Source organism: Triticum aestivum, chromosome 7D (genome assembly GCF_018294505.1).
Source record: "Triticum aestivum cultivar Chinese Spring chromosome 7D, IWGSC CS RefSeq v2.1, whole genome shotgun sequence".
In the NCBI taxonomy this organism is placed as follows: Eukaryota; Viridiplantae; Streptophyta; class Magnoliopsida; order Poales; family Poaceae; genus Triticum; species Triticum aestivum.
The window spans coordinates 615,973,618-615,990,492 of record NC_057814.1 but is presented as its reverse complement, the minus strand read 5'-3'; the positions used below and the strand labels follow the sequence as shown (position 1 = coordinate 615,990,492).

Below are 16,875 nucleotides of genomic sequence, written 5' to 3'. Positions count from 1 at the left end.
ACCGCGCGGCTTTATACCCGAGCCAGCGCACCGGGCACGCACCCACACCTCCATTCGCCCCCTGATCGTGCCCGCGCTCTCCTCGCTCTGACCACGCCCGCGCCGCGCCCGGACTCGCACATCTCGCGGTGAGCTCCAACGGATCGCGCCCGATCGGGCCGCACAACTCGCCAACAGAACACCCCCACACACACCTACGGTGTACAAGCCCACGGACACGCACGCACACACTCGACCCGCCGCGGACCCGACGCGCGCCCATACACGCGCCCGACGTGCCTGGCTCATCGCCACGGCTTATTCAGGCCAACACTCACCCCCCTAAGCCATGGCTAGGGGGAGCCCGTCGTCCTTGACGACGCCGTCCGCCAGTAGCGCGCGCTCCGCCACCGGTTCCTTCCGCAGTAGCGGGCACTCCCGCTTGAAGTGGCCACGCTCGCCGCACTTGTAGCAGTGGCCGAGCCGGTTGCCTCGGTTGCCCGACGCCACGCTCTGCACGTCATCGTCGTCTCGTGCACCTCCCTGCTGCCGCTCCCGCGCTCACCAATGCGCCGCCATGAACATCAGCACGCCGTCTGCTTGTCGAAGGCCTTCAGCCGCCCGAGCGCTTCCTCGAACGGCATCGTCGTGACGTCGCGGAACTGCTCGATCCCGGCCACCGCCACGGAGTCGAGCAGCTTCTTCACGAGCGCGGCGTCCTCCAGTGTCGCCAAGCCCCGCGAAGCGCGCCACCATGCCGCCGAGCTTGCCGGCGAATCCATCCAACGTGTTGCCATCCGCCATGTGCAGGAGCTCAAACTCGCCGCGGAGTGTGCCCAGCGCGCCGCCTACACGCGATCCGCGCCGACGAACCTGGCCTTGAGGCTCGGCCAGACCTCCGCCGCCGTCTTCTTGGACGCCACCTGTAACAGCAGGTCCTCCACGAGCGCCCCGAGCAGGTAAGCCCGTGCCGGCTTGTCCTTCTTCGCGATCACCGCCGCCGCGTCCTCCGGCACCACCACCGCCTCCCACAGCCCCCCTGCGTCAAGGTTGGCCTCGACCTTCATCGTCCACGCGGTGTAGTTCTCACCGGTGAGCAGCAGGGTTGGCTGCGGTAGCGATCCGCCCGATCCGCCGGCGTACGGGACGAGGGAAATCGTCGGCAAGCTCCGACCTCCACGTGGCTCTGATACCAAATGTTGGTGCTAAACCCTAAACCCTAGCTCTACCCCTCTCTCTCTCTGCACCTCGCTCACTCTCTGCGCTCGAACAACAGAAGAAGGAGGAAGAAGAAGACTAGGGGAGACAGTGGACACATGAATTTTCCGGCGCACGAACGCCTCCTTCCTTTCCCTCGAGCACGAACTCGACTTATCATTCTGTTACAACGCCACCGTGCGGCTTTATACCCCGAGCCAGCGCACCGGGCACACACCCACGCCTCCACTCGCCCCCGATCGTGCCCGCACTCTCCTCGCTCTGACCACGCCCGCGCCGCGCCCGGAATCGCCCGTCTCGCGGTGAGCTTCAACGGATCGTGCCCGATCAGACCGCACAGCTTGCCAACAGAACAAACACACACACACCTACGGTGTACAAGTCCACGGACACGCCCGTGCACTCCACATGCACGCACACACTCGACCCGCCGCGGACCTGACGCGCGCCCATACACGCGCCCGACGTGCCTGGCTCGTCGCCAGGTCTTATTCAGGGCAACAATGTCCATGTTCAAAACAACAAATTCAAGGAGCTGGATTGGTGAAACCTCGGTGCTGCCATCTACAGCAGCAGCGGCAGACCGGCAATAGTGTACAGTCTGAGAGGTCGTTTTTCATTGGGTGGGTGGGTGGTGCGGGTTGAGTTCACAAAACGGCAAGGAGGTATCTGCAAATGTTCAACACTTGATTAGCTCGGTCCAACTGGCGCTACTTGGCTGCGTGTGATTGGCTCAGGACTAAACTTGCACATCTGAGGCAGGTTCTAGGACCAAATAGTTGTCTTTTGCAAGTCGTAGGACCAAATTATCATATCCTAGACAAGTTCTAGGACCTGGGATGCTATTACCTCCAAATTATTGATCAAGTGACGAACAAGCCTGGTAGTAGTAGGCACCAGAGACGATTTCTACCTGGGCTTTTGGGTCTTTTACTAGTCCATTCACGTGGGCTTGGCAGCTTGATGTGGTCACGCTTCATTTTCTGTTGGATTCATGCCAAGTAAGTTGTACAATACACACACATGCACCTAGCTGGCAAGTTTTTTGTTGGGCTCAACTGAACGCAACGACAGTGGTAGACGCACAGACTTCTTGTTACGGAATCAACTGACTGTAATTGGGTGGCAGTTTTTTATTGGAGTTTACGAGTGAGGCAGGGCCTACCCAATGAAAATGGGCGAGATTAATTAGCCTTGAGACGCCTGTATGGCTCTCTGCGTCTAGGATTATTGCTACAATGCCCCTGCCATAGTGAGCCGGTGAGGGCTGACGTCTGTTTTTGGTTTCTTCAGGACGTGCTATGCCTACCGGTGACGGTGATGGATGTTTCATTGCTCGGTCGTGCCATTATGGCGTCACCCGACAAGACACTCTCTTTTCATTGCGGCATGGTTTCTTTCAGACTTCTCCGTGTTCGTGTTTTGTATGTTGTCGGTGGCAGTCGGCGACGCATTAGCTCCTTGTGTTAAACGAGGTTCAGACTTGTTTCCCTCCCAGCTATGTCGTCACCTTTCTCGGAGATGGGCTGCACATGAGACACGACCGCCAAAGGCTGAGACCGGTCGACCAAACATAATCATTAGCCATGAGAACGTATCCTATGAAACGCCCAGACTGGTGCACCAGATGCACCAGTAGATTCTGAGCCACTCGATCGAGAATTAATGGACCAGATGCATTAGAAGATGGGTGGTTCGTACATTTTACAGCTTGCACCTCGTATAGTTAATCATTTGCGCGAATCCTATCGTCTCCTTCCGTTGCCTGTCTCCTGTACCTCTCTCTGTTCTCCTCTGTACCAGGCCCTCCAGCTGCGAGCTAGGGTTCGGGGAGCCTGCTCCGTTGCCTCTCTCGCCCCCTCTCCTGGACCTTCTCCACCTTCTATCTTGTATCTAGTTCCGACGTCTTTAAAGCACCAGCGCCCCTCCTCTCCTCTGAGTCGCTCCCAGCGAAGACGCCATTGCCGCCGGCGAGCGCGTACATGTAGCGCCGCTGTGTTGTAGCTCCGGGGGACGACGACGGAACTACCCGAAGGAGCCGGCTATCTTCTGCGCCTCGAGAATCTAGGGTATGTTCTCTTATCACATTATCCATTAATCATGGTCATATTGGGTTCTTCCCAAATTTTGCGATTTTCCCCCCAATTCATTCCAGACTAGTGTCATTGCGAACTTGAATAAGTGGTATGAGCACCAGATTTATGTATGAGATACACGGCTGCAGATATTATTGTGGAAATAGTCTATGCAAACTTGAATAAGCAGTGTTCTGAACCTTAATTTGTATTTGTAGTAAAGAATAACCAGTGGCATTTGGGAATATGAATAGTATGAGCACGGAATTGATGTGGCAGATGTAGATATAATGGTGAATTTTTAGAGGTAATCACAACAATTAGTGCAAATAGTTGAGAGGATGTGCTCTGTGTGTTCTGTTCCTTCATCTGCATACAATTTTCATATACCTTTGCTAGTGTGTACATGAACGACTCGGCATATATGTGAAAAAACTGATTTCCTAGAAGCCTACTAGTAATGGAAAGAGTAGGTTAATTACTGGTTGTTCCTGCGGGGTTATTGTACATGAACTAGTGTACTATATGAACTTCTTCCACATTGCTGATATTAAATGGAAAGGGCATCTGGAATGTTCAATTGAACTTTCTATGGCAATGCTAGTGCAGTAAAATGAACAAATTTGAAAAATGATGATGTCCTTTCTACGGTTTTGCTAATGCGGTTTTCTTATTCTTTACAGGGCAAATATCATCCAAAAGGTCCCAGATAAGTAGAGGTGGTGGTTTCACTGATTTGATGGTCGGATAATTATTTAAGTCATTCAGTTGTCCACATTCTTGCTGGAAATGGTGGTGGTATTTGTAGGAGATGAGGTTTTCTACTTGTGTTCTTTCCAGGAGCTCACATTTGAAAGTGTGTCACTGAAGCATGCATATGTTCTATGCATGTAACTCTGGATGCACTTACTGTTAGCTTCAGGAAGTTGCTAGCACTGAACCATGTCTCATTCGTCGTGTTTAACCGGGATGAAAAGATTGTATGACCTGACAAGGAAGTTTCTGGAACTGATGTATTTCCGTTCATTTGCAATGGAAAGGGATTGCTAAGCCTAGCTTAATGTAGATTTCAACATTTGGTTTGCCTTTCTGTGTTACTTGTAGCCAACCTGCTATATGTCATGCTCATGTGCCTACTTGCTGAATTAGTGCGACCTTATTACTATGTGTACTGGGCACTGTTAATTTATTTTCCTTTGTGTCTTGTTGCTCTATACTTTAGCATCATCATCTGAAAATTTTCAAGTTAAGTGAGAACATGCTCATCAGAAATTTTTGCTCTGTACTTTAGCAAGTTCATCTGAAATTCTTGCACTGTACTGTAGCAACTGAGAGAAGACTCAAACAAGATTTATTTCTGACTTCATATGTAGAGTTTGTCAGCTGTATAAATACAACTGATATCCAACCTGAGAGATTGTTGAATGATGTTCCAGTTTACGTTCTTCTCCAGTTGGAACAACTCACTAGGCGGTTTAAGTCGAGACCTGTTTATCTTTGCATAAATTTAGTTCTCTTTTTCGATGCAACTTGATGCTCCCTTCTACTGTTTGTGTTGCGGGAGGTTTATTGAATTCTGTCCACTTATACGTTGATGCAGCTTGACAATTGTTCGGTAGTTTAATCAGACCGGGGACTAATTGACTGGCTATTTAGGTGAACGTACAGACTGATCAAGGGTTTTACAAATTTGTATTTGCTTGTTGTTTTTATTTGTGCAAGGGATGCTTTTGCTTATTGTGAGGTAACAAAGCTGCATCCTTGGCTAAACCACAAAACAAAAATCATATATTTTGTGATATTGTTCCAAACCTGCTTATTTGTATGACAATATCAAGGGATGCTTTTGTTTGACAGTGTTGAATTGCACATCAAGTTTGATTCTCACTGGAGAAGTTGCACTTAGGCTTCAAGATAAAATAACTCATCTCATTCAGGATACAATTGTGTCATAAAAGTTTAATCAAATTAGGATGTGTATTGAATAAACTCCAGGGAATTTGACAGCATCATATTTAAATTTCTGTATGATATTGTCATAGATACAAAAGAGTTCAAACAATGTGTACACCAGGTAATATAATTCATAAAGAAAACTTGTTTCTACACAACTCTCTTGAACAGAAGGCCCACGGTGATATAATTTGTCGTTGTTCAACTCTTATTTGCTACTCTTCGTCCACATATGCATCAATTAGTTTTACAACAAGAGGTACATTATGTACTAATGCATTGCAGTGCATTGAGCAGCATGTAGCTCCCCTGACATCTGAGAGAGACAACTTGGCCTACTGAAAAGGGACAAAGTGGATGCAACGACAACACTAGCTTGCGCATCAGACATTTTTCCTCTAGAAATGATCTTGCAACTGAACATGCAGACAATACCAGAAAAAAGGGACATTATATATTTTCAGATGCATATAAAAGAGGATTGGTCAACAAAATAATCTGGTCAGATAATAATAAACTACGTGCTGAAGACAGTTTCAAAAAAATGGTTAATATTTATGTACCAGATCGTGGCTCTTACTCCTAAAATCATTGGTGAGTGTTGATTACAAAGAACATGTTCTTACTTGCTACCACTTGGTCAAGCTTTTCTTTACCTTATTGTTTGCTCTTCATTCGTGTAATCTGATATCGTACAGAAAAAATTAAAAGGAAGTAATATGGCTAATCTGACATTGTTATGACTCAAGTGAAAAATCATCCAATCAAACTGAGAGTATAATTTCAAATAAAGTTCACACGTACTACTTTTAATCACATTAGTATGGATTCTTAGAATTATTGCCCAAATTTTTTGGTACCTCAAACTGAGCTCTTCTTCTTTGATTTCTGTTATACGCATACCAAATGCACCAGAATCACATACGAAAATTTCATCAATATCCAATCAGGACTAGAAGTTTTTTTCCCCACTACTCCTACAGAATAAAACATGTGACTGAAGATCTGAATAGAGAAAGCACCTCAGCTTGTTAACCATTTGCGGCACCGTCAAATCGTAGCACGCTACGCGCCGGCGGCAGCGCCGGCTGCGACAATCTTTAGACAGCTCCCAGCACCATGGATCGCCTGGTACAGAGAGAGGGGATCCCGCAGGTAGAGGTACGGTACAGTAGAGAAGGGGAGGAGACGATAGGATTGGAAGGACTATTTCACGCAAATGATTTACTCTATGAGGTGCAGGATGTAAAATGTACGAGCAGCCCATCTTCTGATACATCTAGTCCATTAATTCTCGATCGAGTGGTCCAGTATCTACTGGTACATCTGGTGCACCAATTTGGGCGTTTCACAGGATACTTTCTCCATTAGCCATTCTCGAATCGCTCGCCTGTTCTCCTCTATTCTTTACCTCCATTATTCCGGGAATCAGTTATAATATATTTATGAAAGATTAATATTTTGGATTAACATATGCAAATAAAAGTGAAATATATAATATTTATTGCGTTTGTTTATTGTATATTTTCTATTGAACATAAATAGCATAAATAATTGGAAAGCTTTTTCCCATGCATGCTAAGGTGCACCTTTGATGAGATGACATGACATATGTGGCAGCCGTGGTGAGGTGGAATGTGTGCATGTTGAGAGAAATGAAAGTAGTTGAGACCATTATTTAGTTATTTAGGATTAACCAGAAGAGTTTTGCAAAAATATATCGAATCATTATTTCTCAATCAACTCCAAACCATCTGATCCAGGTAGCGATTAGTGCAGATTTATTTTCCTTTTTGAGCTTTCAAAAAAAAATGTTCTATGAAAATGTGTTGAGAAATATAGGTATTTCTTAATCGATGGTGATGTAGCCACACCCAAGATAGAATAGATAGAATAGAATATACTCCGCGGAGCAGTGGCAGGTCCAGAAATTCAACTTTGGGTGTTCAAATTTTTTTTCCACCCTAATAGAAGTGGCCTAATTCAGTTGGAAATCAATCAAAACGATGAGGCAATCAGATCTTCATAACATTAGCCACTTCATCAGCTCAGGAACTATATCTCTAAATCCAAACAGAAACTACACATTCATTAATTGGGGATTTCTATTTTGGATCGGAAGGAGATTCACCTTAGGCTTGTCCATGTCTTCCGGTTCCATCCCATCCGGTGCCAGTAGCTTGGTCAGGCTCTCCGCTCGTCCGGTCCGGAGTAGTGGTTGTTGTTGGGAATCGTAGCATAATTTTTAAAAATTTCTAGGTTCACCAAGATGCATCTATGGAGTATACTAGCAACAAGGGGAAGGGAGTGCATCTACATACCCTTGTAGATCGCGAGCGGAAGCGTTCCAATGAACGTGGATGACGGAGTCGTACTCGCCGTGATCCAAATCACCGATGACCGAGTGCCGAAGGGACGGCACCTCCGCGTTCAACACACGTACGGTGCAGCGACGTCTCCTCCTTCTTGATCCAGCAAGGGAAAGGAGAGGTTGATGGAGATCCAACAGCACGACGGCGTGGTGGTGGATGTAGCGGGTCTCGGCAGGGCTTTGCTAAGCTTCTGCGAGAGAGAGAGAGGTGTTGCAGGGGAGGAGGGAGGCGCCCAAGGCTGTTGTCTCCTGCCCTCCCTCCCCCCCTTTATATAGGCCCCCTGGGGGGGCGCCGGCCCCAAGAGATGAGATCTCAAGGGGGGCGGCGGCCACAAGGGGGGAAGGGGTTGCCTTGCCCCCCAAGGCCAGGGGAAACTCCCCCCCTAGGGTTCCCAACCCTAGGCACATGGGGGGAGGCCCAAGGGGGGCGCCCCAGCCCACTAAGGGCTGGTTCCCTTCCACTTTCAGCCCACGGGGCCCTCCGGGACAGGTGGCCCCACCCGGTGGACCCCCGGGACCCTTCCGGTGGTCCCGGTACAATACCGGTAACCCCCGAAACTTTCCCGTGGCCGAAACTGGACTTCCTATATATAATTCTTCACCTCCGGACCATTCCGGAACCTCTCGTGACGTCCGGGATCTCATCCGGGACTCCGAACAACTTTCGGGTTTCCGCATACATATATCTCTACAACCCTAGCGTCACCGGACCTTAAGTGTGTAGACCCTACGGGTTCGGGAGACATGCAGACATGACCGAGACGCCTCTCCGGTCAATAACCAACAGCGGGATCTGGATACCCATGTTGGCTCCCACATGTTCCACGATGATCTCATCGGATGAACCACGGTGTCGAGGATTCAATCAATCCCGTATGCAATTCCCTTTGTCAAACGGTATGTTACTTGCCCGAGATTCGATCGTCGGTATCCCAATACCTTGTTCAATCTCGTTACCGGCAAGTCTCTTTACTCGTACCGCAATGCATGATCCCGTGACTAACACCTTAGTCACATTGAGCTCATTATGATGATGCATTACCGAGTGGGCCCAGAGATACCTCTCCGTCACACGGAGTGACAAATCCCAGTCTCGATCCGTGCCAACCCAACAGACACTTTCGGAGATACCCGTAGTGCACCTTTATAGTCACCCAGTTACGTTGTGACGTTTGGCACACCCAAAGCACTCCTACGGTATCCAGGAGTTGCACGATCTCATGGTCTAAGGAAAAGATACTTGACATTGGAAAAGCTCTAGCAAACGAAACTACACGATCTTTTATGCTATGCTTAGGATTGGGTCTTGTCCATCACATCATTCTCCTAATGATGTGATCCCGTTATCAATGACATCCAATGTCCATAGCCAGGAAACCATGACTATCTGTTGATCAACGAGCTAGTCAACTAGAGGCTTACTAGGGACACTTTGTGGTCTATGTATTCACACATGTATTACGATTTCCGGACAATACAATTATAGCATGAATAATAGACAATTACCATGAACAAAGAAATATAATAATAACCATTTATTATTGCCTCTAGGGCATATTTCCAACAGTCTCCCACTTGCACTAGAGTCAATAATCTAGTTACATTGTGATGAATCGAACACCCATTGCGTCCTGGTGTTGATCATGTTTTTCCCTAGGGAGAGGTTTAGTCAATGGATCTGCTACATTCAGGTCCGTGTGTACTTTACAAATATCTATGTCTCCATTTTGAACACTTTCACGAATGGAGTTGAAGCGACGCTTGATATGCCTGGTCTTCCTGTGAAACCTGGGCTCCTTCGCAAGGGCAATAGCTCCAGTGTTGTCACATAAGAGAGTCATTGGGCCCGACGCATTGGGAATCACCCCTAGGTCGGTAATGAACTCCTTCATCCAGACTGCTTCCTGTGCTGCCTCCGAGGCTGCCATGTACTCCGCTTCACATGTAGATCCCGCCACGACGCTTTGCTTGCAACTGCACCAGCTTACTGCTCCTCCATTCAATATATACACGTATCCGGTCTGTGACTTCGAGGCTGCCATGTACTCCGCGTCAGGAGCTTGTCAGGTGACGGCGCCCGGGGGAGCTTGATCCGCCGGCTCAGCTCCTTTACCATTGGGTCCAGCAGCGCCTTGGCGAGGAACGTCAGCGTGGTGCCGGAGTCGACGATGACGTGGTGGTGCCCGTGCGGCGCCGCGAAGGTCGCGTTCCCGATCTTTACGGATTGGAGGTCGACGGTGTAGTACGTGTCCACTAGGGATGGGATCAGCGGCGTCGTCACCGCGCCTGGGTCCTTCACTGTGGCGAGGGCGCCGAAGTTGAGCGCGGAGGAGGCGTTCACGGAGTAGGGCACCAGGCAGTAGGAGAACCTCCGATCGCCGAGCGATTTGTGGGCGCCGAGCTGCGTGACGAGGGAGAGGGCGCCGCCTCCGAGGCCCACGACGCCGTCCGCTTGGAACGTGCCGGCCGTGGCCGTGGAGCAGCCGAAGTTCACGGTGGCCACGCGCTTCCTCCGACCCCGATGGCCGCGGGCGGTGCCGGGGACGTGGGCGAAGGTGAAGGTCTCGGTGGAGATGAGGCCGCTCGTCCTGGAGCCGTCGCCGTAGGAGTAGATGTACTTGCAGTTGGAGGCGAGGGTACAGGGGATGCCGTCGGGGATCGCGCGGCATGCGCGGGACTTGCAGCCCACGAGGCCGAACGTCGTCGAGTTGTCTGGGTCGAACACGACGACGCTCGGAGGACGGACAGGGGCGGCGCCGGTGCCGTTCCTGCAGTTGAACCAGGCGAGGTCGCTGCCGGTGTCGGCGATGGCGAGCATCCGTGTGGGTGGAGTGCCGATGCCCACGGCCATCAGGTACTCGAACGACCTGTGGACGGCCTCGGACACGGTGCCGTCGTCGATGGCGCGGGCGCGAGCCGTCACTACTAGGAAAAGGCCTACTAATGGCGCACCTAATTTGGCCATTAATGGCGCATTAGTGGTGCGCCATTAGTAGCACGCCATTAGTATATTTTACTAATGGCGCACCACTGGTGCGCCATTAGTATCTGGTATACTAATGGCGCACCCCAGATGCGCCATTAGTATATACAACAGTGCGCCATTAGTATACCTCCCAGGGTGCCATCTATACCCAGGTGCTTTGGCATACTAATGGCGCACACCAACGGGATGCGCCATTAGTAACTTCGGCATACTAATGGCGCACTGTTTAGTGATGCGCCATTAGTATGCTCTGGCATACTAATGGCGCACTATGATGTGATGCGCCATTAGTATGAATATTAGGTTTTTTTATTTTTTTATTTTCTATTTTTTGCACAGGTTACAAAATGTATAATTGGACAAAATATAGACAGCACACATCAACAACAGATTCATCGAATACAATAGAAGATTATACAATTCATCATTTTAGTCTCCGAATACAATTCATCATATTAGTCTCCGAATTGAAAAGACCGAACAAAGATAGAACATTATATTACAAGTCTCGAGACCGCGAGTTTGTCTTCACATTACAAGTCGATATCGATCATCTAAACTACCATCACATAGAAGAGAGCTGCGGTCATCACGATGAGCATCATCACGATGAAACTCGTCTTCATCCGGTTCCTCCAACGCTCCCTCCCCTCTCCCGCTAGATAGCGGTCGTATCTAGATTCGGCCTCGGCCCTAGTGGCGTACCCTTTGTAACTGTTACCGCTGAATCGGTGAACCTGTCTCCGACACTCCTCCCAGTCGTCGTAGACTCCGGGAACCTTACCCTTGTACACGACATACCACGGCATCGCTATGCAGTAGCCAAACGAAACGTTAGTACCAATTCACAGACAATACATAAGCAATATATAAGTATGCAACAGAACGATCGGAAGAGAAAAGCAAGACATTAGTAGCATCGATTACATCTAAGTTGAACGACTCTCGAAACCAAAGAGACATACTACAAGTTCATTAAAGTTTAATTACAACATGAGCCAATCGATGTTTCAGAACTAGACACAGCATCACTGCTTTCGACTCGACTCAAGGGACCAGAGCGTGGATGAAGCCGCCGTCTATCGTGGGAGTCATGAAACAACGGGCGTTGTCAGCCTGCATTTGTAGGATTGTGTCGATGTCACTGTTGGACGGTTGATTTATGAGGTAGAACTGCCCCGAGGTACGAAGGACATCTTGATGGATGATTTCCGCAAACTCCGACTGGATGCGAAAGAATTCTTGTCTAATGTCCGCGTCCTGGATTGCCCCCAAGCTTGCGGCCCAATCTTTGAGATTATTTGGTAGGAGAAGGTGATTATGGTCCCGCACGATCGCCCGCATGTGATGGATGGCGTAGTAGGCATCCTTCTGACCGCCAGGCGGCTGCTTGACGCAGCAAAACGTCGTGTTGTGGGAGAACACGTGCTTGCCGTACTTACGAATAGGCCTGGTGAAGGTGCCTCCAGATTTGACGTAGCCGGGGAGAACATCATCAAGAACCTTCTTGACATTTGTGTAGTCTACGTTCGACTGACGGTCCGGGTCGAAATACGTGGCCATGGAATATTTGGGGCTTAGGAGGATGAGCGTGCAATGTGTGTCATTGCAGAAAACACGGAATGTTAAAAGAAAAACGATCGAAATCTAAGAATTCATATGTTACGGGGCGGTTGAGGGGAGGACTTACTCGGGAAAGTAAGGCACGAGGAAGTTGTCCTTATCTTGGTTTGCCAGAATGACGCCTTCGAGGTAAGAACTCGCGACTTGCCGGTCCCCAGCGCTGCCCAAGATCTTGGCACGCATGTAGAAGGGGTCGACTATCACGATGTCCGGGGTCTTGTCGCGAATGATCCGCATCTCCATACTCAGCGAAAATAGCCGAACGAAGGTGTAGTGCAGCGGATGAAGGTTCAACATAGCGTAGATGTCATCAAACCGCAGGACGATCGTACCCCCGATGGAGTTATCCACAAAGTCCTTGCCCTCTGGCACCTTGGCTGCGAAAACCGGGTATGCCACATCCTTCTCTCGGAGACGCCGCTTCTCCAAAGAAAGCACACTGTCATGCAGACTCCGCATAGCACCGGTTGCAGCATCGAGCATATTTCTCGGTAGCATCGGCCTACCCGCCACATGCACCCTCCTCGAGATATCCGCAGTTGAAGGTGGCCCATCCTGAGCACGGATCGTACTCGGTGCCGGCTGGCCCGCACCCTTGTTAGTATTTCTTTTGCGTGCCTTCTTCTTGATCTCCTGTAATGGGACCGAGTTCTGCTCATAGACCGCCTTCTTGAGTGTGTTGGGGCTGATCATATTTGGCACCTCGCCTATCTGAGGCTCGGTGAAGTTGGCAGCTGGAGGCGTCTCCTGAGAGCTGAACTGCAGACGACGCGTGTTGCAACTTGGCTTCTCCGCGGTACCAGCTAGATCGCACACGTCTTTTGTTGGGTTGGGTTCTTGAGAAGGAGGCCCCATGAAGTCGCCACCGTCCCCATGATCGGCAAAGTACTGATCGACGTTGGCAAATGTATCGTCGTCGTCGTCGTTCTGATCCTGTGCCATATGCATGTTTGGATCCAGTGGCATAGGGATGTCCCCCGCCCCCAAACTGGCGGTGTTGCCATGGGGCCGACTTGGCGCCGGCACGACTGGCGGTGTTGTCTTTGGGGTGGTGTCCCCCGCCCCCAAACGAATCTGGCTCTTCGGCCAAAGCAGGGGCCAACTCAGGCAGGCGCTGAGGTTCATCACGTCATCATCGTCGGCCCCCATGGGTCGAATCGGAGGTAACACCTCGTCGCAGCCTGGCAGCACCCGAACCAGTTGAACCCTAAACAAGTTGGGTGGCATCTGGGTACCGTGGAACAAGGGGTTGGACGGTTGAACGATTTTGCCCTTGGCGACATCGACCAACTCGTTGTTCACGAAGTGCAGGAGAGTGCACGGAACGTCGGCGGCGCCCTGCGAAAACATGTTGGGCGTTAGGGATGCCCAGTCAAAGGCAAGGAGATGAAGTCCTCGGCCGAGAGAGGCTTAATTAGTTACCGTGATGATGGCGTCGAGCTCGGCTAATGTCGAGGCACCGCCAACGGCGGGCGTGCAGTTAACGGAGGGGCCGCTTGCTGCAGAGGTGCTGGCCGGCGTACACCCGGGTGCATTAAGCTCCCGTGCCGGCGTCGGAGACACCAATGCCGCCTCCGCCGGAGACACCAATGGCCCCGCCATCGCGTTCAGCGAGTTGCTGGCCGTGAAGCTAGGAATCGGGGGCGGCCCCTGTTGGCCGCCCGCAATCCACGCACTAATCCCCTGGATCAAGGTAGGCACAATGGCGGTGATCGTCGCTCCGAGTTGTTGTTGCACTTGCTCTTGGACAATCTCTGGAATCCGCGCCACCTGTGCCCTGAGTTCTTGAACCTCGCGCGCCTGGCTTTCCGAGCTGGTCTTTTTCTCCTTACGCCCAGCAGTGTCATAGTATGACGACCATTTTGTCGACAAGCCTTTGCCGGCCACACGACCAGCTGACGTCGGCTTACTGAGCTTATCCTTGTTCTTCATTACATTCAACGCCCTATTTAGAGTGGTGTCCCAAGGGTTGCTCTTAGTCGACCCCGCGCTACTGCTTTCAGTCGCCTGCGGAAGGAATGTGAACATTTAGAAATTTGGCTTCATTAATTAGAATGCAACCATATGGAGCTAATTACGAGGGGGTGTATTCCTTACCAGAACAAGCTCAAGCGCCCTGGTCTTCGGATCCGTGGTAAGCTCCTTTGTTTTCGGGTCCTTCTTGTACCGGGCCCTGACAAAGTTCCTGGTCTGCTTGTCACCGTATTTATCGAAGAGGGGCGGTAGGCCTTGCTCGGCACGGTCCGCCTCCTCCTTGTCCCATATAGGCTCCGCCACTCTGTAACCGCCGGGACCGAGTGTGTGTTCCCCTAAGTTCAGCTCCCGCATTTCTTTCCCCCACTTACTTGATTCGGAGTTTGCGGTGCTCGAGCAATTGATCTTGAAGTCGTTGTAGTCATCTTCGGTGATCGAAGGATTTTTCTCCTTGATCTTCTCATAACTCTCACCTTTCTCGATCATTCTCTTCACATTGCTTTTCCAAGTAGACAGGGCCTTGCTCATCTTCGTGAGGGCAGCATTGTTCACTTTATTCCCTTTGAGGCTTGTGTTTTCAAATTCAGCGGGGAACTTGTATCGTTCGTGCAGCTTCGTGAAGAGGAGGTTGCGCAAATTCCCTCGGTCAGGATGCCTCAGGTTCTCGGTGTTGATCGAGACGGTGCTCCGGAGAATGCACCCGAGCTGAAGCGAGTACCCCTTGACTATTCGTTCAGGCGTCGTTGGATTCCCGTCGGAGTCCACTTGAGTAACTTCCTCCTTGAGGGTGCGGAGCACGGTCGGGCGCCGGTCCTTCCGTTGCCTCTTCGGTTGGCTGCCATCTGTGCGTGCGCCGCCATCATCAGTGGTGGCATCCTCGGCGGCACCATCAGTGGTGGCATCCTCAGCGGCACCATCAGTGGTGGCATCATTGGGGTCATCCTCGGCGGTACCATCAGTGGTCTCAGGATCGGTGGGGAAGGCGGCGTCCTCATACAAGTGAGGTTGTTCCTCCATCTCCTGGGATAGCATCCAGAATGGCTTGACGCTCGAACCCCCGGCCTCATCGTTGTTGGCCATGTTTCTCTCTAAATAGGAACAAAGTTTGGTCAAAAAGTTGGTTATTGTCAAGGAACAAGATCATGGTCTCATCATTTAGGGTTTGTCGACACCGAGGCATCCTAAAAGCTAAGCTTTTATCATTGAGGGTTTTTCGACGCCGAGGCACCCTAAAAGCCTAAGCTTTCATCATTTCGGTTTTTATCGACACCGAGGCACCCTAAAAGCCATGCATTAGTCACAAGTACGCCGGGGCACTTGATCCTACTTAATTAACTACTAAGATACCCCGGCCCATGCATTAGTCACAAGTACCCCATATGTCCTATTTTTAGCAAAGTCATGCTAAAATTCACGGAAAATTTCAGCATGACCTTTGCTGAAAATAGGACATATGGAGTACCCGAATTTGCCGGAACGGAAGTTAATCGACATTCCGGCAAACTCAAGGGCCTCTCGGGTGGACAAGGCAAAAAAGGCCTCCATCACAACATGGAAAATACACCAAGCAGTATCATCTCCAAGCAGTATCATCTCCAAGCAATATCATATTTGTAATGACTGAAAATATTAGCTACCAGGAGTAAGTAACTAACTAAATACACTTCTATAACAAAATAAATCATAAACTTAGTTTTCAGTGTAATGAAACTAATTTGGCGTTGTAGGTCTTGATATATTTTTCTTATGGACTTGGTTACAGAGTACAAACTTAACTTGAGAATGACAGTGTTCAAAATAGTCAATGAAAAATTCATCAGTACTGAACATAATTAACAGAAGTTATTTTGATGGTATTTAAGAATATTTATGGAACAAACAACATGAAGATAGCTGCAATCTTAAACAAAAATCAAAGCACACTTGTCTGTAAAAAGCTAACAAACTATGTGATGCTTCCAGCTAATATGTTCAGAGAACAGGAGCATGAGAAAAAATAACAGAAACTATATGATTTAACTGGTTTCAAAACATGAAGTCCTAAAAGCTCTTGTTTTTGACTTTGCATCCACTGATAAAGAAGAATCAGAGTAGTGAGCAAGACTGTAAATGTTCTGAAAATTAAAAGAAAAGAGAGATTGCATGTTCATCTTAGCTGCAGTCCTGATCGTGAGAAGTACATCCTATACGTTTTACCAAGGGAACAGTAGGGATAACAGAAAGTCACTGTTGTCACTGTCCTAGTGAAGAATTTTGTGCTATCTACCTTCTTGGTTTACCCCCTAGTGCTTCGATACATATGCAATTACACAACTGAACAGTAGTATGCTGGTTTTACTTACATGAATAGTAGCTTAGTACTGATAGAAAAAGAAGAGTTTCTTCTACTAGAGGATCTTTGTTTGATGGACTCGTTTGCTGAATATTTGACTGCAGTATAGTGTAACTTTTCAAATTTCACATGATAGTTGGTAATGAGAAACATCTCGTTGGGAAAGATAAAATTGGGTGCACAAGGCATGCTCTGGTTCTAAAGTGATAGTTTAGTGATACTGCTTGTGCAAATTAGTCTTAACTTAGTATGCTCCGGAATGGAAAGTTCTTAGGAACCCCAATGTTTCATTGTCCAATGTAGGTGCACTATAAGCTTGAGCTACTGGGTGAAACACTATTCCTTGCTGTCAACATCATTGATA

General features: G+C 49.2%; 1 long non-coding RNA gene across 1 annotated transcript; it reads left to right on the top strand.

The window, feature by feature from the left end:
- The first annotated feature begins 2,934 nt into the window (after positions 1-2,934).
- Positions 2,935-4,437, top strand: LOC123166906 (uncharacterized). The gene is made up of 2 exons (XR_006483725.1): positions 2,935-3,266; positions 3,956-4,437. It is a non-coding gene; the product is annotated as an uncharacterized lncRNA (long non-coding RNA).
- Positions 4,438-16,875: the final 12,438 nt, after the last annotated feature.